General features: G+C 36.2%; 2 long non-coding RNA genes across 6 annotated transcripts in view; one reads left to right on the top strand and one right to left on the bottom strand.

The window, feature by feature from the left end:
- LOC115864267 (uncharacterized) overlaps window positions 1-27,019 on the top strand; it is a 481,059-nt gene that overhangs the window by 290,958 nt on the left and 163,082 nt on the right. For all 4 annotated transcript variants that reach the window (XR_009563675.1, XR_009563673.1, XR_009563674.1 and 1 more), the window contains one exon: window positions 985-1,061. This is a non-coding gene — a long non-coding RNA (uncharacterized lncRNA). The remainder of the gene's footprint in view (window positions 1-984; window positions 1,062-27,019) is intronic.
- Window positions 15,146-27,019, bottom strand: part of LOC132597241 (uncharacterized) — a 43,494-nt gene continuing 31,620 nt past the window's right edge. Inside the window, exons 1-3 of one of the 2 annotated variants that reach the window (XR_009563678.1) lie at window positions 24,220-24,322; window positions 21,139-21,263; window positions 15,146-15,257 (exon numbers count right to left, since the gene is read on the bottom strand). This is a non-coding gene — a long non-coding RNA (uncharacterized lncRNA). Of the gene's footprint in view, window positions 15,258-21,138; window positions 21,264-24,219; window positions 24,323-27,019 lie in introns of those variants that run through there. The other variant, XR_009563677.1, reaches the window with a different exon arrangement.

Below are 27,019 nucleotides of genomic sequence, written 5' to 3'. Positions count from 1 at the left end.
GCTCAGGTTCTTGATGTCTCATGGCAGAAAGAATTCAGTGAGAGACAAAGTGATAGGTAAGAAGTGGATTTATTTAGAGAGAAACACACTCCACAGACAGAGCATGGGCCATCTCAGAAGGTGAGACCGGCCTATTGTTTCATGTTTTATCATTAGTTGTAGACATGTCGGCATTGCTTTCTTCACTGGAGTATAAATACTTCAAGTGATGTCAGTGGTCCTCATAAGCTAGCCCAGTGCCTTACTTACATACTGATTTGTTGAACTGACTTGAAGTGAATCACTCCTGGTTGTTGTTGTCATTATGGTTGTTTGTTTTATTTTGTTTAGCCAGCATGTTTTATTTTGTTAACAGCATGCTCCTCCCAGGTATGATAATGTCACACTGTAACACAGAGGCCATTGGTATTTCTTTTTCATTCATTCATCCATAATAGGGACAGGAATAATTAGAATGAAAGCAGCTGGGACTCCCTAGAAAATAATACACTCCATCTCAGTCACTCAGAGAAATATCTTGGGCAGTTACTAAATTAAAACTGTTTTTAGCAAACCCAGTGTGCTGAGGTGGGAAACACAATCACATTACTTGCAATTTACTGTTGCTCCCTTAGTGATCTACAGATCAAAAAGTATCTGTTCTGACACCACTTCTGAAACTTAATGCTGTGTTTAATTTATCTAATTAGGACCTCTTAGCACCTTAAATAGGTACTTTAAAAAACACCACCACCACCCAGCTGTTAGCCTAGGGACAAAAGAATAAATGCAAATTTAACACTTTTCAAAGGGGAATCTGCACATTTTGGTCTCTTGACAGCATTCAATAAAAATCAAGTGTTCTTAGAGACAATATACTAATTTGTTGATTGTTTCTGGACCTCAATAAATATTGAAAATAGTTCTTAAAACTGATAATTATTTGGGTAAATATTTGTGTGGATATGCGTAAGTATAATCTTTATAACATAAACTACTTTTCAGGAGTTTGTTGCTGCTTCTGAGACAAAGAACTCTTGATGTCAAGATTTGAAGACAGAAGAAATGAAATACAGAATATGGTAAGCGACTTGCAGATAGACTATTTCAGCCTCATCTAATCTAATGCTCCATTGTTTAGTTTTCATTTGTAAGTTGCATACATATAAATACATACTTATGGTAGTCACTGTTGCAAACAGTTGTGAAATATGACCACAGTTGAATCAAACTTTGTCCACTCTTATAAGCTTATTTTGATAAATTGGTGTAACAGACACTTGGCTATCAACCATGGTGGGAAACTTTAACTTTTCAATTTCTTGAAATTTGGTTACACTTAAGTTATTCAGATTATTCAACAGTGATATGCAACAGCTAAATAAATATTTCTTGATGCTTAAAGGGCTTTTTTATTAGTTTACAAAAGCAAGTTAGTTTTACTGAGTTTATAAGAATCTCTAGTGTTTTGGCTTGTTCTCTTTTCTTGCTGTGTTTTCTGTAATGGATAAGAGTTATTTTCTCTTCTCATCCTATTCAGAAGACCCTCTCTAGGGCTTCTCAGGGGATGAATTATAGAGCAGTAGTCTCCAACCTTTTTGGCACCAGGGACCGGTTTTGTGGAAGACAATTTTTCCATGGACCGGGGGTGGGGGGAGATGGTTTGGGGATGATTCAAGTGCATTACATTAATTGTGCACTTTATTTATATTATTATTACATTGTAATATATAATGAAATAATTATATAACTCATCATAATGCAGAATCAGTGGGAGCTCTGAGCTTGTTTTCTTGCAGCTAGATGGTCCCATCTGGGGGTGATGGGAGACAGTGACACCTGAAGTGTGTTGCTTATGTCCAGTCTACTCCATAAGATGCAACTTAATTGTCACTTGTCACTCACTGATAGGGTTTTGATATAAGTCTGCAAGCAATTGATTTGTTATGGTCTCTGTGCAGTCAAACCTCTCTGCTAATGATAATCTGTATTTGCAGCTGCTCCCCAGCACTAGCATCACTGCCCCAGCTCCACCTCAGATCATCAGGCATTAGATTCTCATAAGGAGCACACAACCTAGATTCCTTGCATGTGCAGTTCACAGTAGCATTCAAGTTCCTATGAGAATCTAATGCCGCTGCTGATCTGACAGGAGGTGGAGCTCAGGCAGTAATGTGAGAGATGAGGAGCGGCTGTAAATACAGATGAAGCTTCCTTGCTAGCCCGCTGCTCACTTCCTGCTGTGTGGCCCGTTTCTTAACAGGCCATGGACCGGTAGCAGTCCGTGGCCCAGGGGTTGGGGTCCCCTGTTATAGAGGGTTGAAAGAACAAAGGAAAGATAAAGGAAGAGAGTTCCAGAGTCATTTTTGGAGCACAAGTAGAGACATGCTGCTGGCATTGTACTCTGTCCATCCCCACGCCATCCAGTGCCCAAGAAAATGTTGCAAGTTTATGGTGACATGGTGGCATGAACTAGATTTTTCCTGCTAGTCGATTTTCAGAAACCATTAGTAGATCCTACTTTATTTAGTTAGGGCCATTCTTTTAGACTAGAACTTCTTAAATTGGAATCAGAAAGTAAGCTTTATATAAGATTATCAGTAATCCCTCTGAAATTATATGCAGTGTATTGTGTATAGTATATTCTTTTTTCTATGGAGATGACCAATGGGTTTTATCAATTTTAAAGGATCTTGATGACATAAAAAGTTTTTATCCAGCATAGTTATATTAATTTAGAACAGATGTGATTAAAATAAAAAATTTGAAGGAAGTGTGGAGTTTTTCTCTCTATATTTTTATTAATATTCCAGGTGGTGTTGGCTGTAAAATTTGCGCCCTCGTAACTCCTTTTTAATTATAAATGTTTTTAGAGGAATAAAAACTATTCAAGAGTTTTGTTGGTACTTTCCCTTTCGTCATTCTCTAAAATTTGAACCAAATTTGAATAGTTATTCTTGCAAATAGGAAAAATATACAACTCCATTCATATTCCTTTTATACTCACTTTACAAACCCTTGCATAGACTTTTAGTTATTCTATGACTAAATGTATATTTTTAAAAGTCATCTATTATTTTTAGATATTCTTCCGGTATTGGACCCTGTTATATGAATATTGATCATTATCGCCTCCAGGGTTTTGTCCTGGTTTTGTTTGTTTCATTTGTTTGTTTTTGCTCACAGTTATAAGTAGGAAAACTATTTCTGACCTGGTCATAATTTTTCTTTATCTTAGCTGGAAACTCTAAAAAGTATTTTCTCTGTTTCCTGCATCGTATATCTATCCCTGCTAACGTGGACATTGATTCCCACTTCCATTTACACTCATGAAGATATTAATTCTCTGGTATTCCAGCAGCCTATTTTATTTTCACTAAACTCTATTAACAGGTTCTCAGCCTGTGACTATACCAAATGATAACTAATTTTATCTTTTCCAAAAGATATACAAGTTGTAGAGGAATAGTCCAGATATTTTGGTAATTTTTTTGGTGGGGGAGGGGAGAGATTATCCTGGCTTCTGATGAGCCTGAGAAGGCTTCCCATGCCAGCCCATGTCTCCATTTGATAGTGAGTGTGTTTCCCACCTAGAAGATATCTGAAGCCTATTCGCTTTAGTCATTGCACCAGAAGTGTTTTTTCTTCTCTTAGTGAATCATGTTTCCAGAAGAAAAGTTGAAATTTGATAAGATCAACGTAGAAAGCCAAAAGTTGCTCTGAGTTATGGTGTTATTTCTCAGCCAGAGGCTTGTCTCTTCTGCCCAGCTGCAAAATTTCTCTGTACACAGGGGTCTCTTTAGTGCCAAAGGGGATAAGCAAAAGAGGATGAAAATACATCTGCTGTTGCATGGATGACCCCAATCACACTGACTCCTTCAGCAAGTTTTCCTTAGAATCCTTGGAGGAAGCTTTGCCTAACCACCTATCCCAACATTCAGGATTTACTTTTAAGATGGTCAGTTAATATTTCTTGAATATAAACTATTGGCTAGAGTAACAGGAAACTTGAGTTTATTAAACTTATACATACTTAACTATGGTCTACAGGGTATTTTAAACTCAGTCATTTGGCTTCAGATCTACTTTCTTACCCCCCAAAATATACAGCGTGAAATGTATGAGAAGTAATTGGATATAGCATCTTTTCCAAGTCCTCAATATCTTATTTCTTCCAGATAATAGGGAAAAAAATATACAGTATTCCCATGATTAAACATACTAGACATAGCTATAAGCTTGAATTTCTAGGAAAATTAAACAAAAGTGGTAATGAGTTGGAACTTAGGCCCCTAAATACCTAAGGTAATATATATTAATGTGTGAAAACCTAACTTGAGAAAGGGACAACAAATTATGGAATATTTAAATGACTTATGAGACACCATACTATGGAAAAACAAGTAACTTTAAAAAATATATGGTAGGACTATGAATGACAGCTTTGGTGGTGAAATGGTGAACTAACTACATACAGATTGATGGGAAGTTCTGACTTGGAAAGTTTTCCGTAATGTATTTTGGGGAAAAAAGTGAAATCAATCAAGTTATAGCATAATATGTATGGTAAAACCTCTTTTCTCACAGAAAAAAAAAACCTATATCAATCATGTTATAGCACATATACATATGTACAAACTATAATTTTAGTCCATTTGTTTTACAAAAACAAGACAAGTCAGCGTACATTGGTTCATGCAGTGAAAATGTCTTGAAAACACACACAGGTTAGTAGTTATATCGGGGAACAGAATGATAAAAGAAGGAAAGCCATCTTATTTTATGCTTTTCGTACTTCTATATTACTAGATATTTTTAACGTCAAGAAAGTATTACTTTTATAATTTAAAAGTCAGGTATGATATTTACTGAACAATTGTTCAAATGTTTCTTTTGCATGGCTTGCTATTTGGTGGCATTCCATTTAGTAGTGTTAATTGGAAAGTCCCAAACAATTTTTTCAACAGAAATGAATGAAGTAAGATTGAGTTTGTGCTATATTCTTAGATTATATAAAGCTTTATTCTGGTACGAATCTATGTTGTATTTTTCTCTTCCTATTTCACCGTGGTTAGAGTGACTCATTTATTCTTTGACCTGCTGGTTCGGATTCCTGAGACATTACTTCCCATCAATCTGTATGTAGTTAGTTCACCATTTCACCACCAAAGCTGTCATTCATAAATTTGCCAAAGCTTGACTTGAATGTCCCTACCATGACTCTGGATCACCCCTTAGAGGAAGTGATCTCGAACTAACACTACTTCTTATTGCTCCTCCTGGCTACAGTGTCTCATTCACCAGCCTTCATTCAGGTTAAGCTAAAATACTCTCAGAAATTGATTTGTTTTCCATGCAAGGCAAGATTTCAACATGGTCTAAATCCCACTTATTGGTCCTATACCTACTTTCCATTGGGGACTGAGCTTAAAATAGTAACAATATTCATATATAACTTCCTTTTTGGTATAAGGAACATGCATTTTATATATATATATATATATATATATTCCTGGAGGAGTAGATGGTAGTCATACAGTGGTTTTAAATACAGTTTACCTACTATGTTATCCTGGGAAAGTTCCTAAATACCCCATACCTTAGTTTTCTGCTTCTGTTAAAAGCAAATATATAAAAATATCCAATCCATAATATTGTTTTGAAAATTAAATGAATTATTATATGCAAAGTACTTAGAATAGCATCTGATACAGAAAAGCATGAAATAAATTAGTTTAGAGAAAAACATAAACCATGGTATTCCTTATTAATGAATATTTTAAATGAATAATTAGTAATAGTATTTATGATATATATGGATGTGCTTTGCATTGATGTCCTATTGTAAATATAAGTAAGTAAAGACATTCTGATAAATAGAAGCTGTTTATGACAGGTTACGTATTTTAGTAATAATAATGATAATGATAATAAATGTAGCTCATTGTGATTCTTCCAAATGCACTATACACATCTTAAATAGGTGACAGATTACTAAAGTGGAAAATATAGACTTAAATCTTAGTTCAATAAGTATTTTTCTAATTATAGATTTTTTAAAAAGTCATCAGCAGAAGAGAATATTAAGAGTATAAATATTGCCAGCATTGGTGAATGAGGAAGTTGAATTTGCCTTGGGAAAGACAGTGATTGCCTTAGTTTAATCCCTATTTGGATGCCAATTTATGGATAAGTAACTATACAAAAAGGGAGCCACATTACTGAGCCAGTAATGAGAGAGAGGGAGAAAGGAGTGTGGGGGCGGGGAGGGAGGAAAGGAGAGAGGAAAGAGAAAGAATGAAAGGAAGGAAATGTAGGAAGGAGGGAGAGAGAGAGGGAAGGAAGGAAGGAAGAAAGGAAAGAAGGGAGGGAGGGAGAGAGGAAGGAGGGCAAGCAATGGAAGAAATTTGAGTATAAACAAAAGGTACTCAGAAGGTTTCCAGTTTAATACATCTCCTTTGTATATTCCACAAATTAGACCGTCAAGAACTCAGCTTCTCTCAGAACTTTAGGCTATTAGCCATTTACAACTTACTTCGAATTAATTTAATCAGATTATCAGATTAGGATTTTGCTTAGAGCCTGCCAAAATCAGCCAGCCTGAGGAAAATGGGGTTTTGATTGAAAAGTGGAACTGACAGGAAGCTTGATTTTGAAACACAGGCTGCTGCTCCAGGAGGAGGGGATGCGGGTATTCAGCGGGTGAGGAGAGCCTGGGGCAGCCAGAGGGCAGCTTGAGGGCCCTGGATGCCTGAGGGCTGATTAAGAGAGTTTACCAAGAGGTGAGAAGTTTCCCAAGACAAACAGCATACTTTGCACTTTGGCTAAGGTCCCTAGTGGCAGTACACATTCTTGATATCTGCTCTCATTACACTTAATCACAGTGATATTACTTGTGAGATTTAGAGGTACCACCTTCTCTGAGAGGACAGCTGAAGGTTATGAGTTTATACCTGCATGTCTGTTGAGTTTTATGTCCCACTGGTTTTGCTTATAAACTAAAATGTATTATATTTTAGACCTTTGCTCCAAGAGGCTAATGTAACATTAATCATGTTTTTAGCAGACTTGAGATTTTAACCCTAAATCCTCGTTAGCATTTCATATGTCATGTTTCACATGGGCCTTGTGAAGTGTAGACTAGATATATCAGAACTGAAACAGGCTTTTCGTTCCCACTTTTGAGCATTTCAGGCTTCTTCTGAAGGTTATAAATTTGAAATGCAATCTGTGTCATGCTGTGGGAAATACTGTGGTGAGAGGTCTGGCCAGATGAAAGTGCAAGTCTGTTTGCCATCAATGCCTTTTTCCTGAGAGACCTACATTCCATTTCAATAAATTTGTCTCTCTTCAAGTTTTAACAAAAAGTTATTATTAGAATACATATATATGTATCACATATATATGTATATAAGTGTTAGGATATCAAATTGTTTTTATTACCATGACTACATTGTTTTAGATGACAGAAAAATTGTACTAATGTAAACATTTAAGAAGTTAAGTTTCCATGAACCCAAAGCAGGTTCTTTAGAAAATAAAGTGGGAAAGATTGCATTCAAGTTAAAGAAACTTGTATTAATTTCCTAGCGCTGTCATGACAAAGTACCACAATCTGGGTGGCTTTAAACAACAGAAATTTATTCTCTCACAGTTCTGGAGGCTAGAAGTTCGAAATCAAGGTGTTAGCAGGACCTCTCCCTCTGAATGCTCTGTTGCAAGCTTTTCTGTTAGCTTCTGGTAGTTGCCAGAAATCTTTGGTGGTTCTTAGTTTGTAGAGGCATCACTCCAATCTACCTGCACTGCACAATGGTGTTGTCCTTGTAAATTTGATTCTTTATATGGCTGTCATCCCTCTATGTGTCTGTCATAAGTCTCCTCTCCTCTCCTTATAAGGTCACTCGTCACACTGGATTAAAGACCCCCCTTACTACAGTGTGATGATCTTAACTAATTACTTCTGCAATGACCCTATTTCAAAATAAGTTCACATTCACAGGTACCTGGGGTTATGACCTGGACTTAGCTTTGTGGTGGACACAATTCAACCCACAAAAACTTCAAACATAGGAATAAACCAGATGACAAACATATACTTAAACCATTATAAAGGAACAAATGTTCCAAATAAGAAAATCACTTAAAATTGAGTGTTAAATTATTCATTTATCATATTATTCTCAAGTCTCTTAATGAGAATATGAAATGACTCAAAAATGTTGTCTACTCTCCAGAATGTAGTTTCTTCCTGTATGTGAATTTGTATTTATTCTGAAACAGGAAGGATGGGGGTAGGGCACGACCTTTGAAAGAATAATATAGCCATAGTACAAGACAAAGACTGGTTAGAACCAACTGGGTCCAAAATGGCGGAAGATTCAACTTCCAGAGGACCTTGAGCCTCATTATACACTCATTGTAATACATTAGCATGCTAATGGACACACCCACCAGCGCCATGACAGTTCTGAGGACCACCCTAAAAGGTCAAAAAGTGGGCAGTGGCCCAATTCCTGGAAATCCTTGCCCCTTCCCCCAAATAATTGGAATAATCCTCCCACTTAGCCCATGAAATTACCAGCCCATAAAAATTAACCATGCCATATTTCGAGGCTCTCTCTCACCTTCTGAAATGGCCTACACTCTGTCTGTGGTGTGTGTTACTCTCTAAATAAATCCACTTTTTACCTATCACTTTTTCTCCAAATTCTTTTGTCGTGACGAAGAAAGAACTTCACATTCACCAGGAACATATTGGCGAAGGCAGCCAGGAGAATTTGGTAAGCCTCAGCCTCTCTCCTCCCTTGGGCTTGAGAGGCGCCACCTTCCCGCTGTTACTCTCTCTCTTGAGAGGCATGGCCTTACTTCCAGCCGTCTCCATCTCTCTCTCGCCCTCTCTCCCTTTCTTATAGTCTGTCTCGTTTTCGGACCTATTGCCACAAAAATGTGGGCACAGGACGAGCATAACACTGCCCCCTCTCCGCAGCTACCCTCATAGGCTTATTATTGATCCACCTATGCCTAACTGTCCTTGTCTCAACTTGGCATCCTTACCTCACTCTTACTTTCCACTTTATTTCGCACCTTACTCTGCTGGAAATGGGGAAAAAGAAACCTGCCAGGCATTTTCCAGCCATGCCACTAAGTCTTCCACTTCTTACTGTTTGTTACATATGCGCAGGGCACGTCAGGGAAAGTTTCTAGCCATCCTCACAGGCAGCTAGGGACCCGAACCATAGGATCTTTGCCCTCTGGGTTTGCCTTATCACCATTTAATTAACTGTTAACAGGTCCAATTGTGTAAAAATATGAAATACAGCCTTACTTAGATTTTGTGCCATGGTTACAGCGGCTGCAATCCCTTGGGGAGGCAGTTTGTGTGTATACCCCCCTTCATATTAGGAGGGGGATGGTCCTGCACCATGTGGTTGGGACTCGTGGTGGTGGGACCATTGTTCACCGCCTGCCTCCTGGTGTTGGGCTGGGCCTCTCCAGGGTCTGCCCTCACCCCATCCTGCTCTGTTAGAGTAGAGCGGGTGACTCAAGGTGGATGGGTCATACACATGGCTGCACCCCAGGGATACTTGCCTGGGCCATGACCCACATTTGCTGTGCTTGCCTCTCCGGGGTCACGCAATTGGGAGCGTCCTTCCAGGGTCGCAGGGCCCTCCATCCCCCTAACTACAGTCACGGTGCCTCCGCTTCAGCAGCCATATCTGCCCCTGCACCCAGCCCTACTGCCAGCTGGCCAGAGCATGTTTGGGAAGGGGGTAGGGGGAGCATGGCACTGAGAACTCAGGGGTGCCACCCACAAAAGGGAAGGGAAATGAGAGGTTTTCTTCTTTTTCACAAACCATCTCCCTTAACGGCCAGTGCCTGTTTTCTGAAACTTATCACCTTTTTAGAAAAAAAGGCTGGGATTTTGTGTTAGAACCATGAGGATGTCCAGGGGAACATATCTCAGAACACAGGGATTAATCTATAGAATCTATAGAGAAACCTTCAGGGAAGTCACTCATCCTGGCTACCATGGATGCCAGGATAGGACATGGGCCCCAGGATGCTGGGGCCAACAGAACTGCTACACAGGGGAGGAGCTGACCCCCATTTACCCTCCCTGAAAACCAAAGCCAAGGCACATTTTTGTCTGGGCTATGTATTGTACAAGACATGGACAGTCCAACCCAAAATATTCCCCCAGAAACTGAAAAACTTATAGATCCGCAGGTCTGGGATCAGGGAATCCCAGGGAAGGCAAAGTAGCTCATTTTCTTTCGTAACATATAAACTTAAGGTCGATGAGGCCTGGCCAGAAAATGGGAGCCTCAACTATAATGCCATCCTACACTTAGACATCTTTTGCAAAAGGCAGGGGAAATGGACAGAAGTTCCTTATGTACAGGCTTTTATGGCCCTAAGAGAAAACCCGGAGCTATGCAAGTCCTATGTTAGGGGACCTTGCCGGCTGAGACCCATTTGGGCTACACAAAAGCCCTCTCTAGTGGCACCCGTGGAAGAACAGAAACCCCTGACAGAAGACCCAAATACTTTCGAGGGACACATTGTATTTGCAACCCACTTCATCAGCCAATCACCCCCTGACATCTGTTGGAAGCTTCAAAAGGTTGCCATGGGGCCCCACACCCCTCCTAACCTTCTTATTGACACAGCTTTCAGTGTTGTTAACGATAAAGACCAGGCTGAGGAGGAAAAGAAGGAACAGCATAGCTTCAGGAAGGAATGACAGCAAGCCAGGCTTTTGGCAGCTATCATGAGAAGACCCACCCCACTTCCTTGTCACCCCAAAAGTACTCCCAGAAGATCTCCACCAGGAAAGGGAGCCAGTTTCAGCTGTGGGAGTCCTGAACACTGGAGCAAGGAATGCTCAGGAAACAGGTCCCAGCCTTCACCCAAAACGCTATGCCAACTCGGCAAGGAGATGGGCCACTGGAAGAGGGAAAGCCCCCAGCTCTGAAGGGAGCAAGGAAATTCCCCTGTGTCAATCATGGCAGTGGCTGATTGACGGGACCCGGGACCACCCAAGGCTCCCAAGAAGACAGTCATCACACAGGAGGAACCGCAGGTGACCACTGACGTGGCAGGTAACCTTGTCCAATTTCTAGTGGACACGGGAGCCACTTACCCTGTCCTGACTTCTCACGCTGGGCCCCTTGCCCCTAAAACCTGCTCTGTTGTTGGGGTCGAAGGAAAGCCAAAACTAAAACATTTCGCCACTCCTCTAACTTGCACCTGGAGAAACACTCTTATAACTCACAAGTTTCTTGTCATGCCTGAATGCCCCAGCCCATTATTGGGAAGGGATTTTCTCTCAGCCTTGGGGGCAGCTCTCACCCTCCCTGAAAACCAAAGCCAAGGCACATTTTTGGCTGGACTATGTATTGTACAAGACATGGACAGTCCAACCCAAAATATTCCCCCAGAAACTGAAAAACTTATAGATCTGCAGGTCTGGGATCAGGGAATCCCAGGGAAGGCAAAGCTTGTCACTCTTATAAAAATCACCTTAAAGGAAACTAGTAACTTCCCTTCCAGGTGCTAATACTCCATAAACCAGAGGGTCAATAAGGCCTCCAACCCCTAATCTCAAAATTCATTAAATACGGGCTTTTGATGCCATGCCAATCTCCCTGTAATATTCCAATCCTACCTAGTCTTCTCTGGGAACCCTTATTGCCACCATCCTTTTAAAATGCAAATTTCAAAGAGGGGAAAGTAATTTAAAACTTGACTTGTCAAGAATAAAAGTAAAAATCCTAAGTGTCTTTTCTGTAAACATTAGTAAAAAGTAGCCATCTAGATAGGTGACCTTGATTTGTTCCATCTGCCAGGAGCCCAGTTTGAATCCAACCCCTTATAACTGATGGGTTTTACGTTGACTTAGGGCTACAGTTTTGAAATGGGAACTTTGAGGTTTCTGTGTCTGTGTCTTTGTTTGTATCTATGTGTGTTGTAACTGTATGATATTGCCAAAATTAATTCATAAAAGAGCTCTATTGAATTGGCTTAAAGGAAATTAAGTGCTTATATAAATACAGGAATATAAATCTGGCCAGAATGAATTTCAGGTTCATGTCATCTGGGAAATATTCAAGACTAAACTAATATCTGGTATTGAAGGTAGCTTAAGCTTGTTGGTCTGATTAATATAGACATGTCTTTAGAGTCATCAATGTTAAGTATAATACATCTATTGCAGCTAGGTTTACTAGAGGTCAAATAAGACCTCATTCTATCCATTACAAATTTGTCAACGAGAAAAGTAACTTGTTATGAAAAAAACTTTTAAGGAAAAAAGTGCAATGAGAAAAGCTTTGGGTAAACTTTTTAAAAATAATTATGTTTTAAAAATGTCTGTCTAAATTAGTCTCTCCAGATTCTGGTAACTTGAAATTCTAGAGTTGTGCTAAATTAAGTTAAATGATGAAAGTTTATTAAATAACTAGGTCATTTCCAAATAAAATAAGATACTGAAATATTAATTGCTGAACATTGGCTTCCTTTTACAGAGAAACAAAAGGTTTAGGACTATTAATAAATATGTTTGGTGTCACACTGAGATATTTTCTATAAGAAAGCACATTTAAAAAAAATTATTTGGATTTATGTTTACCAATCTACAGAGTACTGATATCAATGACAGTGCATGGTTGCTTAAGGAAAGTAGGATGTGTGTTTTCAGTAAAGAAAGTATGAGGAATGGAATTGCATTTTATAATATTAAGGGAAAAGGAAGTTGGCTGTCTCTGGATGGCTGTTTCTGGATGGAAAAATAAAGTGATGGATACAGAAAGTGATGAAAAGTTGTGGATAGGAACTGTGAGAAGAAAAAGTTTTGTGCATGGTTAATATTGACTAAGTTTAAAATGAATTTAATTGAGTAAACGAATTTTAAAAGTAAGCTGGTGCAAAACCTGAATTTGGCCTTTCTCTCTGTTAAAAGGACAAGCTTCTTAAAATGTTAAACTGCCTTTAGTAACAGGTTTTAAACTCTTTACCTTTTAAGTGATCTGTTCTGCATTTGTCTTTGAAATCTTTTATTGTCACTTTGGCTAAGTAAATAACTATTTTTTTCACAGTGACCTATGATCCTATCTGACTGTTTTAAACCCTTTTGATATTTTTTTGACAAAACTTCCTAAGTCAAATTAAATTACATGTGAAGTACTGTCAAATGAGTAATAAATCTTCTTAGGTTACATTGTATGGCAAATGTTACTAATACAGATATTCTAGAAATTATATGGAGTTCCTAAAATTCTGACATGTCATGGTAAAGTATTATCAGTCATAATTCTAGTTATTATCTTAAAATATTGTATGTCACAACAGTAACCAAGTTTCTTTATCAATTACACTGTAATCAGATGTTTAACCATGGCTTTTAAGTCTTTTGTCATTTATAGATAGTTTTGTACTCTGATGCTGTTACAAAAAGTGCTTCATCATCAAGAAAATTCATAGGAAGGCTATGGTAGCAGTTATAACAGTCCCACATCAAGATGATGGCTATGTGAGGATTCTAGCCCATACCAAATGAAAACAAGGAGCTGTCCTGCCTCTGAGGCCTCTAGATCAGGCATCCAGAGTTTTTACTCCCTGACAGGCAGTGTCCATCCCCCTATTCAACCTTGAAGCGGTTACAGAAGATGGACTGTCACCCCTCTGTTTCCCATAAAAATACGGGAGTAAAATCTCTGAGGGGGAAATGAAATAGGAGGGAAGGGGGCAGGGCACAACCTTTAAAAGAATGATATAGCCATAGTACTTGACAAAGACTGGTTAAAGCCAACTGGGTCCAAAATGGCGGAAGATTCGACTTCCAGGGGACCTTGAGCCTCATTATATGCTTATTGTAATACATTAGCATGCTAAATGACACACCCACCATCACCGTGACAGTTCTGAGGACAACCCTAAAAGGTCAAAAAGTGTGCAGTGGCCCAATTCCTGGAAATCCTCGCCCCTTCCCCCAAATAATTGGAAAAATCCTCCCACTCATTAGCCTATGAAATTATCAGCCCATAGAAACTAACCATGCCATATTTTGAGGCTCTCTCTCACCTTCTCAAATGGCCCACACTCTGTCTGTGGAGTGTGTTTCTCTCAAGGTCTCTCGCCTTCCTAGATGGCCCACGCTCTGTCTGTGGAGTATGTTCTCTCTAAATAAATCCACTTTTTACCTATCACTTCATCTCCAAATTCTTTTGCGGCAAAGAAAGAACCTCAAATTCAATGGGAACAATTCCATAAGCTTAAATTGGCTATTTTAAATTAACCTGTAAACATCTATATTTTCTATGTAATTCAAGATTTCTGCTTTACTTAACATTAAATGTTCCACTCAGTAATTTTCTCATTAAGTAATTCATAACATTTAGGAGTGCCTATTCAGTGCCAAGGATGGTATGGGTTACTGATATTGAAATGAGGGAAGCATAGTCCCCTGTTCTTAAAGTCTTGGGAAATGGATAAAAGCAAATTATAATAGATTTAGAAGTATGTATTGTACTATGGCAAGGCATAGAAAGAATGCTGAATTAGATTTTGGTCAGAAAACAGTCTGGAAAGTCTTCCTATTACAACTTATACCCATGCTGTCTCCAAATAGAAGATAGGCAAGCAAAGTGCTAGAAGGAAGCACATTACCGCAAGTGCCCAGACTAAGGAGAGAGAGCATAACAATGAAACCTAGGTTTGTGCATGGATAGTATAATGTGGATAATTTACAAAAGATGTTATCAGAGAGCTAAACAATGATTACATCACAAATAAGACAGAGTCAGTGCCTATTGTATAATGTGCACTCAATAAATGTTTCCTTAGAGACAGTACAGACAGTGATCAGGAACTAAAGTTCTGGCATCAGATTGTTTGGGTTTAATCCTGCTCTTCCATTTATTTGAACCTAACTTAGTAGAATTAGTGCTCAATACATTTTAGTTATTAACTGTTTCTCTTTATTTAAGATCATTATTGGTTGACTTTGAAGCACATAAGAGGCGCATTCATAGGAACTATTTTTTTTAACATCTTTATTGGAGTATAATTGCTTTACAATGGTGTGTTAGTTTCTGCTTTATGACAAATTGAATCAGTTATACATATACATATGTTCCCATATCTCTTCCCTCTTGTGTACATTCATAGGAACTTGATGTTAAATGTTACAAATTGGGGTTTTCTCAGGAAATAATTGCATCTGCAAACTTTTTATTATATCTTCTCACTGATCATCATGGTGCTCTACATATTTTTTTCTGTGGAAAAAGAAACAGTAAGTGAAAGAATTTTTTGTAATTCTGGCACAATATCACAAATTGGTAAATAATTAATTATTGTTAGCAAGTATTGGAGTACAACACATCACTATTGTTTGAAGTGGTCATCCAACATTGTGGTATGAAGAATGCAGCATGACAAACATTTCTTAGTATAGGGAAAGGAGGAGAAAAAGAAGTAGAATATCTTAGGGAAGATTTATGAGTCCAAATACAGTTTTGGGTCTAGCTTGAGTAGGAAAGGCCTCTATACTAAATTCTTTTTTTTAAACTTATTTTTGTTTTTTCCAGCTTTATTGAGGTATGATTAACAAGAAAACTACACATATTAAGGTATAAAACATGGTGTTTTGATATAAGCATACCTTGTGTAATGGTTACCACACTCAGTCAAGCTAATTAGCACATCCATCACTTTACATAGTTACCTGTGTGTGTGTGTGTGTGTGTGTTTATGTGTGTGTCGAGAACACTTAAAATTTACTCTCCTAGAAAATTTCAGATATACAATGAACTAAGGATAGTTACCATGCTGTACATTAGATATCTAGAGCTTATTCATGTTATAACTAAAAGTTTGTACCCTTTGACCAACATCTCCACATTTCTCCCACATCCTCAGTCCCTGGCAACCACTATTCTACTCTCTGTTTTTCTGAGTTTGACTTTTTTAGATTCCACATACAAGTGAGAACACCAAGTATTTGTCTTTCTATGTGTGGCTTATTTCACTTAGAATAATGTCCTCTAAATCTGTACACACTTTCAGAAAAGGCAGGATTTCCTTCCTTTTAAGGCTGATTAATATTCCATTATGTATTATGTATATATTTCTTTATCCATTCATCCACTGATGGACACTTAATTTTGATTCAACTGTTAGTCAGCCAGCATGTCTTATGCAATTTTCTTAAGAATAATATAATCTCTTAGTTTTTGGCCATTTAAGATGTCTTTCTGTTGCCTTTACACATGAAATGAAATTTGGCTAGCTTACAAGTTATGATACTTTCCATTTGTATTAAATAAAAGTAAACTCTAAATGGCTTAAACAATAAGGAAATTTACTGGTTCACATAACTGAAAACAGTCATAGGTAGGGTAAGATGAAATCTGGGTTTTAATAATATCATCAAGGTGCTAGTTACTATTTCACATTATTTTGTGATGTCGCTTTTATCCCAAAGCTTGGTTCTGTCGTAGTTATTAAAAGGTGACTCTTAGATATAGTTGCCTCCTTTTCACATAAGATACTAGATCAATTATGGTCATGTGGTCCAGCTCACTCTGAACCAATATCTGTGGTTGGAGGAATGCAGTACATCGATTGGTTTATGTCTGGTTTTCACCTAATTCTATTGGATTAAGACAGTCATAGTTCACCTTTGATCCCTATGGTTGGACCTAAATCCTTTTATTCAAAAACGAATATACCCCAATGTTACATGGATATTATTAATTTTTCATTTTGTAAATAATGTGGACAGACTATTTTTATTCCTATGTAGATACACACACACACACACACACACACACACACACATACACTTTCCTTTTCAGTTTTGATAGTGGTAAGATCTGTCCTTTAAAATAATAATTAAAATTTTTCTTTGCTAGAGTGATCTAGGTCTGTATCTTCCTCCAATAATTTTGCTAAGCACGTGGTGAATTATTTAATTTAGCATTAGGCTTGAGAAAGTTCTATTCTATCTTTGATTTTTTTAAAATTTGTTCTAACACTTCAGGAACATTAATTATTCATGAATTATCATTTTAATTTTAATTATTTCTATAGATCAGTTTCTATTTCATGATTTTTTTCTTTTGCTTTCCGAGAACAAAATAAATGTTTTTGATCTGCCCACTAAAGTTTCTTTTTGTTGTTGTTGTTAAGAACTTTTGTCATCATTTATACTTTATATTCCATGCTTTTCCAGTTGTCCCAGTGTTTTACTCAGGAACTGTTGAGATATCGTGAGATCTCTTCTGACTTCTGGCATGTGAGAATGGTTGACTATTAAACAGAGTAGCAGCAAGTTAAAGGGAAAAGAATAAATATGGTTTTAGGAATGGAGATTGGGATGCTGATGGACATTTAGGAAATGGGATCTGGAGCACTATATAGAGGTGTCTGTGCTGAAGATTTGGAGGTTATCAACCTATTTGTAAAAATCAAGTAGATTTCTGAGTAGAGCGAGAAAAGAAAAAGGTAGCTGAGGAGGTAATCTTGAGTAACACGTTTAAACAGTTGAAAACAAAATCAGATATATGGGAAGAAAAAAAATATTGGGGAGACAATGTTATGGAAATCAAAGGAGTAGTTTTATTACTTTAATACATATTTCTCAAGACTTGCTTTCTGGACATTGCTTCCACACCTAAGAAAGTATTGGGTAACATACCATGAAGTGTTTAATCATTTTTTCTATCTAAAATATTTTTCTAGTGAATATTTTAGTAAAATTTTAATTTTAGAACAATTTTATATCTACAAAATTATTGGAAAGATGGTACAAAAAAGATTTCCTGTATACCCCACACCTAGTTTCTCAATATAGTAGTGTGGTATATTTGTCACAATTGGTCAAACACAATTGATACATTATTACCAACTAAAGTCCATACTTTATTCAGATTTCCTTAGGTTTTTCCCTAATGCCCCCTTTTTTGGTTGTTGTTCCAGGATCCCATCCAGGATACCATATTGCATTAATAGTCATGTCTCCTTAATGTATTCTTGGTTGTGACAGTTTCTCAGACTTTCCTTATTTCTAATGACCTTGACAATTTTGAGGTTTACTGATCAGTTGTTCCATAGAATATCTCTCAACTGGAATTTGTCTGATGTTTTTCTTATGCTTAGACTGAAATGATACATTTTGGGAAGGAAGACCACGAAGGTACATTGCCATTTTCATCACATAATATCAAAATTGAATGTTACTAAAATAACTTATCACTATTGATGTTACTCTTGATCACCTGGCTTGCAGAAGTGCTTGTCAGCTTTCTCCACCATAAACTTATTATCTTTTTCTCTCTTTTTCAATATTGTGCTCTTTGGAAGGAAGTCACTATGCTCAGCCCACACTTAAGGAGTGGGCAGATTTGCTCCACCTCTTTAAGGATGGAATATATATTCATTAATTTATATCAGTATGTATTCATGGACTCTTATTTTGTACTTTGGGTTGTAATCCAATACTACTTCTTTTACTTTGTTGTTCAAATTGTTTCAACTTTGGCCATCGAGACCTCTTTCAATTGGCTCCTGAATCCCTTTAATGTATCTTCATCATTATTTACTTTTTATTTTTGGCACTAATTTACTTTTTGGCACTATAAGATGCCTCAGGCCCATTTTGCCTATTTACTGCTGAGTCCTAGAATCAGGTAATTCTCCAAGGAGCCCTAGTTCCTTTTATTGAAGAATGGTATTAGAAACCAAGATCTGTGTGATGGTTGTGCTCATTTGTACTGGAGACATTGCATCCTGGGCCCTCTCCGCCAACAAAGCAGCAGTTTGTAGTTTTCCACATATATGTATTGTACATATTTTGTTATATTTATGCCTAAGTATTTAATTGTTTGATACTATTATTGATGGTATTTTTAAAATTTCAAATTCTATATTTTTACTAGCTTTATTGAGACATAATTGACATATAATATTATACAAATTTAAAGTGTACAATGTGTTGATTTGACACACTTTTATATTGCAGTCTGATTACTACTGCAGTGTTAGTTAACACTCCATCACATCACATAATTATTGTTTCTTTTCTGTGCTGAGAACATTTAAGATCAATTTTCTTAACAATTTTCATGTGTTACAATACAATACTGTTAACCATATCACAATGCTGTACATTAGAACCCCAGAACTTATTCATCTGCTAACGGTAAATTGGCTTTTGTATATTAACCTCGTACCCTGAAGCCTTGCTATAGTTGCTTTTTTATAAAAAAAATTGTTTGGAATTTTTCTATATAGACAATCCTATCATCAATGAATAGCAACTGTTTTATTCTTTTCCAATATTTATCCTTTTATTTCCATTTCTTTTCTTATGACACCAGCTAGGACTTCCTATGTGATGTTGAATAGGAGTGGTGAATGGGAACATCCTTGCCTTGTTTCTGGTCTTAGGGGGAAAGTGTCTAGTTACTCATTGATTATGTTAGCTGTAGGTTTCTGTAGATGGTTCTCCATTGATTTGGAGAAGTTCTTCTCTACTCCTAGTTTGCTGAGTATTTTTATTATGATTGAGTATTGGATTTTCTCAAATGGTATTTCTTCTGTGTCAATTAATATGATCACATGATTTACCCCCTTTAGTCTGTTGATACAGTGGATTATATTGATTGATTTTTCAGGTGTTGAACCAACCTTGCATACATGGAATAAATACCACTTGGTTGTAGTATATAATTCTTTTCATACATTGTTGAATTCAACTTGTTAATATTTCAGTGAGGTTTTGTTTTGTGTCTATGTTCATGAGAGATACAAGTTTGTGATTTTTTTTCTTATATCTAGTTTTAGCATTAGAGTAATGCTGGGCTCACTGAATGAGTTAGATAGTGTCCCTCTGCTTTTAATTATTTATTTTTTTTGAAAGAGGCTGTGGAGAATTGATATTATTTCTTCCTTTAATGTTTGGTAGAAATCACTTGTGAAACCATTTGCATCTGGTGATTTCTTTAAGGAAAGGTTATTAGTTATTAATTCAATTTATTTATACATATAGGGCTATTCATGTTATCTGTTTCTCCTTGTGTGTATTTAGATTGTTCTTAATCCTTCTGAAACTATAAAATATACTTGATAAAATTTGAAAATGCCTACAGAGATTGCCTCAAAAAAGCAGATTTATAGATCTAGAAAATAGAATGAAGCAGCAAATGGCTTAAATTAAAAAAAAATTTACAGTGGGAATGTGAAGTCAGTTTCAAAATTTTAATCAGATCAGTTAGAATAGTTCATCATCTTTCTATTACTTAAATATTTTTGTCTGTTTGTATGTGTGCTATGAGTCTGTGTGCCTCATCATTTGTTACCCCAGGTAAGAAATTAATTTTTTTTTCTATTTTGATAATAGTATATTGTGTTATGTTTTATTTTAAATCTTTACAGGGAAATATTTACTTAGTCATTTAAGATCATTTTCCTTATAATAACTTGAGTCATTCCATTCACTGATCACATTTAATTTACATTTAACATTTATCTGAAGTTGCTTCTCAATGTTTTATGGATATTCTCATTAGGAAACAGGTGTCCAAAGTACTGTGTTATTTACTTTGGAGTAATAATGGGCTTTTGTGCACAATGATGATGTTTTGGATTTTATTTTTTAACTGTGAGGATTTCAAGAGATACGTGATCTTTTTGGTCTCAACTAGCGTGGAAAATAATGGAACTGCTTACCAAAAAAATAAGAGGAACTAGCAATCATAATTTCACAGAAATAATGATGTCTTTAGGCACTTTAAGACAATGACATCATGAAGCTGTTGGGTGACAAAAATATATTAGTTTTTACAATACAGTAACTTGTTTATTAAAAGTAGTTGAACATGTGATAATTATCAATATTGTCATAACATTCTATGACATTTATTAAACCACTTAATTACCTAATGCCTCAGCATTCTGAAGTGCTCAACAAAAACAGTGCCATTTTCTTTAGAATTGACTGTTCAGCTATCAGTTTGCTTACTAGACAGAAACATCTGTTTTTTCATCCCACACAACACTTAGCCCAGTGGTCCCCCCACCAAACACACACACGAAGTCAGCATTAAATAGAATTTTTGAGAGGATAGGTGAATCAAAAAATGAATGAATGCTCACCTCCACATCAGCTGGTGGGTAAAACAGCATGTCATTGCTTTGGTAACGTCAGTCATCTTTTCCTTACTTCTTCTGGTCAGGTATATTACTTGGATATTGGCTTCTTCTTTCTCCTTCTACCAACTCTACATGGAGATATCATTGATTCTTACATAGAGGTTGATAACCTAATCAACAAAGCAACTAAATAATCATATTCATGGGTTCTGCCCAACTGCTGGTGTAGTATACAAGTGTTTACCAGGGAGTGGGAATCTTAGGGCTGTCTTAGAATTCTGCCTGACACAACAGCAAAAGTATTCCTACTCTAATCCATTTCCCATAATTATCTTGCTGCTTCCAATGTTATGTAAGTGGAATGTTCATTCTTAACTATCTGGACAAAGATGGCTTCCTTTGGGGATATTCTGATTAACCCCTTGATTTATTCTATCTTTGATTATTTTCAGTCTCACCTCCTTTGCTTTTATCCAGACTTTCTTGCAAGGCACACACATTTCTTTTCCTTCTTCCGTTAGAGTCTATTGCCTTTGTAAAAGTTATTTGAACTCTCCCCTTAGAAAGACTAACCTTTTATATTTCCACCTCTTGATAGGAAATTTTTATCTAGCATCAGGCCTCAACTGTAAGTTGTCCATGGATCAAAACTATCTTGCAAAATCAGAAGTCTACATCCCATTTTTTATTGTCCTAAAGGAAAAGCTAAGCACCTATTTATTCCGTAATTATTTTCAAAGTCTATGCCTGTTAATTGTGCACACAGCATTTTATTATGTACCAGACAATGGCTTAAGCATGGTATTCCTGTTCAAAACATGAAAATGAGAAGTATCATGAAAGAATGGCAACTGTGTCATATTTTTCTTCATTCTTAACACCATGTACAGCTTTTATATAAAACTCTGGCACACATGTAGTTTTTCCTTTTCCTGGAAAATGCAAATAACGTATACTTCCTTCATAAATTACATGCTCTATTGAATAAAGTCAAACACCTGAGTATAGAAACAAATTGTAATCAACGATAAGATAATTTTTCACTCCTTTTTATTTAGACATTGTATTAGTTTTCTCAGGTTGCCATAAAAAATACCACAGTCTGGATGGCTTCAAAAACAGAAATTTATTTCTCACAATTCTGGCAGCTAGAAGTTCAAGATCAAGGTGCCTGCAGGGTTGGTTCCTCATGAATCTCTTTCCTTGACTGCAGGTGGACTTCTCCCTGTGTCTTTACATGGTCTTCCCTCTGTGTGTATCTGTGTCCTAATCTCTTCTTGTAAGGACACTAATTGTATTGCATTAGGGCCTACCCTAATGACCTCATTTAACTAAATGATCTCTTAATAGTTCACATCTCCAAATACTGTCACATTCTGAGGTTCTGAGAATTAGGACTTCAATATGTGAATTTCGAGGGAGGGGAACACAATTCAGCCCAAAATATTCGTGATGTGAACTAACTGCTTTGTGCACAAGTGTCTAAGGAGAAGATAGCAGTGCAGAATGCAGTGTAAGAGAAGTAATTACTGAGATGAACAAATGTTACTACAGGGCCACCATTTTATAGCTACTGCAGAAGTACATGGAGCTGTGTAATTCTGGGTGATAATTTTCTCGGTAGATTGTAATAGACTATTCAGAGAAACCTGTTGAATATTTTCTTGGATTGAAAGAAAGAGGCACAAAAGAAACCATTTCCCAACATTTTACTTGATTCCATGAGAATTTTTAGCAGCTAATTATACTCTGCTATGTAGGAAGCCAGATCCAATGGGAATCTTTTGGGTTAATATGTGTATTACTTTCAGGATGAGATAATAACTCACCTGTTATACAATATTATCAATATTATCTTGACATGCATTTTTAATGAATTGGTTCTTTCAGTTTATGTGCACTCATCAAACCTAATAGTTCAACCTCTCTATAAGTATCTTCACCTCTTTCTATCTGAGAAAATAACATTTTATTATAAAATGACAATTTTTGTAACTTTGATCTCATTTCTAAGATAAGAAAACAAACATTATTTTGGGGGCAGAAATAGAAACAAAGTAAACTCTCTGTTAAAGCAAAAGAAAAACTTTTTGAAACTATCCCTGGACGTACTTTTACAGTATATCAGAAATATTTCTTTTTTGGTCATCTTCTGACTGCAGTGTGAACCAAATTAGTTATGTTAAAAAACATGAAAGTCTTACTGGCTACTTGCCCTAAATGAAGAGACATCCTTCTACCCGCAAGCAACAACAGAAACTAAAATCCCTCTGTCTTCTCTCTCCATTGTTGTCCATAATGAGGAATTTGGTCAGGAGTAAGAATAACTCAGTTATAGTCCATGTTATCACACTCCTCTCGACTTCTCTACCTCTTCCACGTGTTGAATGACTTCCTGACTTATTTTCTGCATATATGTAATGTTTGTCTCCTATCTTGGGTGCAATAGCTCTTGGTTATCAGATCTCTTCTCCCTGATACATCAGATAATTTTGACTATTATTTAAATTGTGCTTCTCCTGACTAACTTCTCTTTAGTTTCCTTTTCACTTTAGACTACCAATGGGCATGTTTTAATCTTTTACAATTCAGGATTTATTTTCACATTCAGCCTAATAGCTGAATAAGCTTAGAAATTTAGGAAAGATAAATTGGACCACTTTGTACTTTTCCATATAAGGAAAACAAACTACTTGTGTGCTTAGATGTTGCTTCTGGAGGAACTTTGCAGAGCATTAAGCAGTAATTACCAACTCTCAGAATGATGAGTCTCTGATCCTGTGATACCAACTTTCCACCTAGGTAGGGCCAAAGACATTTGGATTGGGTTGAATGGGTACCATCTTTGTTCTTAGAAGTGCTTGGTATAAGTCTTGTTATTGTTACACACAAGGGTTATTTTAGTGTTAATTTGAATACGTCAGAAGAATTTATGTTAGAATTTCAAAGAAATATATGAATCTCTATAGTCTTCAAATCTCAATTTTCCTCTGTGATATAAAATATCACTCTTCTTTAAATAGATCGCAAAATTATTCCAAAATACAAGATCCAAACGCTGAACAACAAACAGTTCATATTTACCACGAGGAATAGGGTTAAATTTTGCTCTCCAATGACAAATCCCAATCCAGAACAGATTTTAGCCAGGCAGCTAGCAGAGCTCGCTGGGTGAACTGCACAAGCCATGTTGGGTGCAGAGCTCAGAGCCGGAAAGCAAACAGCTGCTGTAGCCTGATTTGAGTTAAAATAGTGTGAGTGTTTAGTCTGGCGCACGGCTTCAGGGGAGATTGGCAGCTGGGTCAAACAAAGTCCTTCCATTGGCTCTCTTCCCAGGCAGCTTCTGCTAGTATTTAGGTACTAGTGCAGTGTAGGGCCCTTTCTCAGGCAAAACCTAACATCTGACCGCACCCTCTTTGCTTTTTCCAAAAAAAAAAAAAAAAAAAAAAAGAAAAAAAGGAAAAAAGCTTCTTTTTCCTTCTTTCGTTAAGATAAATTCTCCAGTAGACAACCTCTCCCACTAATTGTGTATTAGCAATGTATTTTATCTTGAGAGCTGGCACACTGGGCTCTCAACGTGGTGTGGAAGGCAGCCTGTTACAGTGCTGGATTCATAAAAGGCCCTTTATGGTTTGTGAAAGAATATCTGTGTGCTTAGGCAGGAAACTTTTTGATCTGCAGAAAAGCCAGAAGACATCTAGGTAAGGCTGCGTATCAAATCTACTTTTTTGGGGAAAAGTTGGGCAGTGAGAATGATTCATCACAAGCGACGTGAGTTTGGAGTGTGCCTGTTCACTTTTGTAGAAGTTTAAAAGGTACTATTTGTTTGCTTATTTTTTGTTTGTTTATTTAAATCTTAAGGGAATACTGTAGTCTGCATTTTTAAGATTTTGTTTTCTGCTGTTGAACTGATTATACTGGATATAGGGTTTTATTATATAGCAAAATCTTTGTAAACTGCCGTAGAAAGAAAGTGTATTTAGAAGGGAAATTGACAAGTTTTAAAGAGTAATTGTACAATCATTTGAGGACAGAGGAACGCTGCATTAGACTAACAAGGGTTTAATTACCAAAAAAAGTTTAATGTTGCTTTGGAAGGAATATTAAGTAAGTTGTCTTTGTCTCTTACTTTTTAATTTTAGTCGCTGATTTAGCCTGTTGGGTCACATTTTTTGTTAGTGCTGAAGGCTGCCATGAATCCCTAATGAGGCCCCTTTGCACATGATTTTGGCACTTGGCCAAAATCAACTTCCCAGCGGCAAGCTTTCTCTAAAGAACCTGGAGCAAAAAAAAAAAATTTTTTTATTAGGAATCATGTCTGAGAGCTTCCATAACCAGTTGTGTAGGCATGTCAAAATGACTTTATACAGTAAATATGAAACAAACATTAAAAAAAATTTCCTTATATTGTTGCTTTGAGAATTATGAATTCCTGCTTGTGGCCACCTAAAATACGTTATAACAAGAACAATCTTAAAGAAGGTTTACCGATTTTTTTGTTTTTCTCAGCAGACCAGAGTAGGGATGGTCATCACACTGAGAAGTATACAGTACGAAAGGGTTATTCAAAACACTTCAGGATAAATAACAGATGAATTCTTAAAACTGTTAATCTCTGTAAGTAATACTCAGTGAACAGTAAGTAATGAAGTTTTCTAGAAGTTTCGCTGTGTGCACAATTCAGCTTAACCTTTTTAAAATGGGATTTTTGTATATTTTAAATATCATAGTATTTGGGATTCTAAAAAATGTTGGCACTTTTTGTATAATTTTAAAAGTGTATTAACACCCTGATGGTATTTATAACAAATGTTTTAAAAGTGCTTGATATATAAACATGACTGAATAACTTAAAATAATTGTATTTAATTGCTGTTTTGCAATAAAAATGATGATTTTTTTTTATGAAAGAAAGGTCAAAGTCACTTTCATCTAATTTTCAGAACTGTCAGTTTTTATTTTATTTAACTGGATTTTATCATGTAAGCCGGTACGTTACTTTATACTCCAGTATTTTAAGAGTTAAATTCACAGGTTGCAATGAAATACCTTAGTAATCAGATATTAACAACCTCAGATTTTATGTAACCATTTTCAGCAATATATTTAGACATTAAAAATAGACACACTGCAGTGTATTTAAAAGCAGAATAGTAGGATCTCTGTTGCCCTGTTTTTTTTTTAAGAAATCCTATTATACTAAATGCTATTTTGCCTTATATGTTAGTCTGTGGTAATCTAGAGTGAAACTTTATTTTTCACTTTACAATAATCATATTTCTTTTAAAAATATTGATGAGAGCCTGATTTATTCTTTAAAGAAACATGAGTTAGAGATGTCTTACTAGGTATGTTTTTCATTTATTTATCACTATGTTTATCTTCTCTTTTTTATTATACAGTATAAAAGATTGCTAATTGGGGTCATAGAAAAAAATGAAAATTAACTTTAAATAAATTTTAGCATTAGAAAATGCATCTGATTTCTTTCAGATCAAATAAATATATATATAATTTATGTATATATAAAATATTTTTTGGTATTTCTGTATTTACATTGCTGTTAGTTGCACTGAGGCATGGAGTGTTTGAAGTTACCCTATCAGTCAGCATTAAAATACAGAGATGCTATAAATTGGGAAAGGGCAGTACATATCTGCTATTTATAGATATTTACCTGGATAAGTTCTGTACTTCCATGTGAGTTCGCAGTTGAATTCTCATTTAATGTAATCTTCAATATTCTTAAAAAAAAAGTTAATATATGTTCGATATTTCAAAATTTGCATAAAGCAGGAACATTTTTATCATTTACTGTCATCAGACAGGTGCAGGAAAAATAAGATAGCTTGCTTATTCAGCAGGGTTCTTGCTTAAAACATTA

This window comes from Globicephala melas, chromosome 4 (genome assembly GCF_963455315.2).
Source record: "Globicephala melas chromosome 4, mGloMel1.2, whole genome shotgun sequence".
Classification (NCBI taxonomy): domain Eukaryota; kingdom Metazoa; phylum Chordata; class Mammalia; order Artiodactyla; family Delphinidae; genus Globicephala; species Globicephala melas.
Note: the sequence above shows the minus strand (reverse complement) of the source record. Positions and strands in the feature narration are given on the sequence as shown.